This window comes from Grammomys surdaster, unplaced genomic scaffold (assembly GCF_004785775.1).
Source record: "Grammomys surdaster isolate TR1022 unplaced genomic scaffold, NIH_TR_1.0 126391, whole genome shotgun sequence".
Lineage (NCBI taxonomy): Eukaryota > Metazoa > Chordata > Mammalia > Rodentia > Muridae > Grammomys > Grammomys surdaster.
The window spans coordinates 113061-116766 of NW_021621185.1; the positions used below are offsets into that span (position 1 = coordinate 113061).

Genomic DNA, 3706 nt, shown 5'->3' on the forward strand with positions numbered 1-3706 from the left:
CCACTCCTGGGCTATGTGCACTAGCTCTCTCAGGCACTGCAGCTTGCTAGGGGTTGGGTCAGCACTTCTGCTCTCATATTCCAGGACCAGCTCTCCCATGATGCCCAGGTAAGGGGTGGAACCATACCTGCACAGCCCTTAGACATCAACATATCCCTGGGCAGCAGCCCTACCAGGGACATCTTCTTGGCTTTTGGTGGTAACAGATCCCTGCTAATGCAGGGGTACGGACCCAGACATGGCCCTGTGACAGCATAGGCCAGGATGCCACCATGGTCCCAGGTGACATTATCAACTATTCACAACAGGCTTTTCTCCCTACCCTCAAATCTCTAGATCTGCCTTCTTCATTGTCCTCACATCCCTCTGTTTCTCTTTCTCATCTATTTTTTCACTACTTACTTCCTCCTCTCAGTGGAGCCTCGGATCTCTGACTGTCTGGGGTCATCACAGGAATGGTCTAAGGAGTACGATGCCCCACCTCTGCATTATGCCACTTGGCAGGGGTCATCTGCCTCTCCAAACTTTTGCAGTGCTGGACTAGTGATCATCCCAGTCTAGCTCACTGCCCTTGCCCCATGGCATGGGACTGGTGGTTGTTTTGGGCTCACTCCCACCTGGGAGTTGTAGTCCCAGGGTAGGTTCTTCTAGTCTTCAGCTTGCTTTCTGCCCTGAGACCCATCTGGGTCTGCACAGCACCAGACTGGTGGTTGTCACCAGCCCTCTTTTACAGAGAATGTTAGGCAACTAATCATTCAGATGTTCACAGGTCAGAACACTGAGCATAGACATAGCCTCTCTCCTCTGCCACCTACAGACACACATGCCACACAACAGCCACTCCTGCAACATCTCTAGGGGCATGTACTTTTCTGTACTTAAAGGAAAAAAAAAGAAATTGGTTAACTGACATGAATGTCTCCTCTCTGGAGACTAGTTTTCATGGTACCAGAAGGCACCATGCAGCTTCCAAAGTACAGAGGCAACCAACAGTCTCACACAGCTATGATACCTATGAGCAACATTAATGACCAGCATGCTAAAATATATCTAAGGATGCAGTAATGGCACACATAGTTTGAAGATAGCCAACTTCTCTGTTATTAAATTTTAGACCCACTAACAAGAAGGAAACCATGCCTAGTACTAGAAATCTAGCCAACTACTCAGAGCTAGTGAAGTCACAGTTATTGAAAAAGAGTCTATAACCATGACTTTACTAAACCAGCACAATCCCTAGCAACAATCTATAAACATTTGTTATACCCACAGATAAGTGGAGTCTTCATTCTTGCTCAGGGAAACTTCTCCAACAGATGGAAAGGACTACAGAAAACCTCAAAAAATAAAGTTCAGAGTCATAGAGCCTTGATCCACTGGATACAGTTACAAAAATTCTTACAACTAAGGCCCAGGGAACATTGTAAAGGAGTAGTAGAAAGATTGTAAGAGTCAACAAATCAGGGAGTTTAATGGAGTGTGTCTCCTAGCAATGTAAGATGCAACACCCATAAAGTCTCACCAACATAACTGCTCAAACTTGAGCAGAGGACATGAGAGTGTGGACAAGAAAAACACAGTAAGACCTCAACCCCACACAAATAACAATGTCAACTGAGGAATGCTGGGCATGGGAGAGATAGTTTTCTCCAGAAAAGAGCACACCAATTAGTTGTCCAGTGCCAAATGGTCAGCCCTGAAAACATATGCACTATGTACAAGTAATAGTATACAGACTGAGCAAGTTATATTTAGGAATATATATGTTTTTATATATATTATATTTGGTGTGTGTGTGTGTATATGTGTGTATACTTATGCATGCAAAAACAATTAGTGAAAAGGGGGCTGTGAATTTGAAGAAGAGTGGGGCATGGTATGTGGGAGGATTAGGAGGGAAAAAGGGAAGGAAGAAATTGTATTATAAACTAAAAATAATAAATAAAACAAAGAAATTGTTTAATATTTGTTTAAAATTGATAATGATGGGAAGAACTTTTTAAAATTATATTACATGTGGACTGTTTTGCCTGCATACATGTACCCTGTGTTTACCTGGTGCCCTTGGAGTCCAGAAGAGGCTACTGGATCTCCTGGAATTGAAATTATAAATGGTTGTTGTTGAAGTTTGGACTTTTGCTAAATACTGTAATGCTAAATACTGGCTCTCAAGGCAACCACAAAGCTGCCTCCAGGGAGAGAGAATCTGAAAATACACAAAGTAATGCTATAGCAGTGAGTTTAGGCTACACCAGTTTGGCTCCCAGCAGGTTGCATACACGCACTCACCCGGGAGCTATCTGTATTTGTGAATGGAAGACACACACACACACACACACACACACACACACACAGAGACAGACACACATACCAGTTAATTTTTAAATGCCTTTGGCACTCCTAAACCTTCCCCTATTACCCCAGGCCCAATTGGAGAAGTGGCCAGTGGCCACCCACCTGAATCCTCATTGGCTTTCTCTCCTGCAGCTCCTACATTCCATCCTTCTCCCTCGAGTCACGGTGATTCTCTCTTGCCTTCTTCCCACTTCCTAGCCCTCAGAAAGCTAAAGGTCCTGCCCTGTATCCATTTTCTCAGCCATTAGCCACTGGCATCTTCATGAATCGATCAAAAACCAGTTGGGGACAAGGACCTTCAGTGTTTGGACATGCAGATTGCTGATTAAATCAAAGCATTAGAACCAACCCCCAACATAATGCTTTATGACCTTGCTCCTTATTTTAAAATTATTGGTTGAATAAAGATGTCAACAGTGGCAGAAGAGAGGTAGGTGGAATTTTGACTTCTTGGCTGTGAGTCTGAACAGGACCAAGAAGGGAAGAGGAGAATGTAGAGAGAGGAGAAAACGACATGGGGTAGGTGAGTCATGAAAATTTGGTCATGAGGGCTGGCCAGTTGGAGCTAAGAACAGCCCAGATGGAACATATCAAGTTATAACTCGGGGTTAATAGGGAAGTAGACATTAATAGCCAGGAGAGTAGATACCTGCCCAACTCTACTGCTTTAAAGACTTATTATAAATATAAAGGTTGTATGTATTTTATCTGGAAACTGAATGATCAAGGCCAAGTTGAAACTCTTAAATATTAATACAACAGGGGCTGGGGAGATGGCTTGGCAGTTAAAAACACTGACTACTCTTCTAGAGGTCCAGAGTTCAATTCCTAGCAAACACATAGTGGCTCCCAAACATCTGTAATTGGATCCATTACCCTTTTCTGGTGTGTCTGAAGGTATCTACAGTGTACTCATATACATAAAACAAATAAATAAATCTTAAAAAATTAATTCAATATATTGACACCCAACATTGTAAACCACTCTGTGGGTGCTAGGATTCAGACCCATGTCCCTTGGAAAGCAGCCAGCACTTTGAACTGCTAAGATATCATTCCAGGCCATAAGTCTACTTTTAAACTAGAGAAATGATTTATATCATATGTTGTTCACCTTTCTAGGTACTGGAAAATACAGAAATAAAACATTCATCTCAAAATATGAGCAAGTCATTAATGAAAGGAATTATTTTTCTAGGTTCTCAGGAAACCGAATATGACTGTTTCTATTTCTAACTGAATGTAAGTTTCCTTGGCACAAGGATTTCTCTCTTTCAATTGTGTGTGTGTGTGTGTGTGTGTGTGTGTGTGTGTGTGTGTGAGAGAGAGAGAGAGAGAGAGAGAGAGAGAG

The 3706-nt window shown here is 42.5% G+C and overlaps 1 non-coding gene across 1 annotated transcript; it reads right to left on the reverse strand.

Moving 5' to 3' along the window:
- Positions 1-735: 735 nt before the first annotated feature.
- LOC114614593 lies at positions 736-865 on the reverse strand. The gene has a single exon (XR_003710358.1). It is a non-coding gene; the product is annotated as a small nucleolar RNA SNORA17 (small nucleolar RNA).
- Positions 866-3706: the final 2841 nt, after the last annotated feature.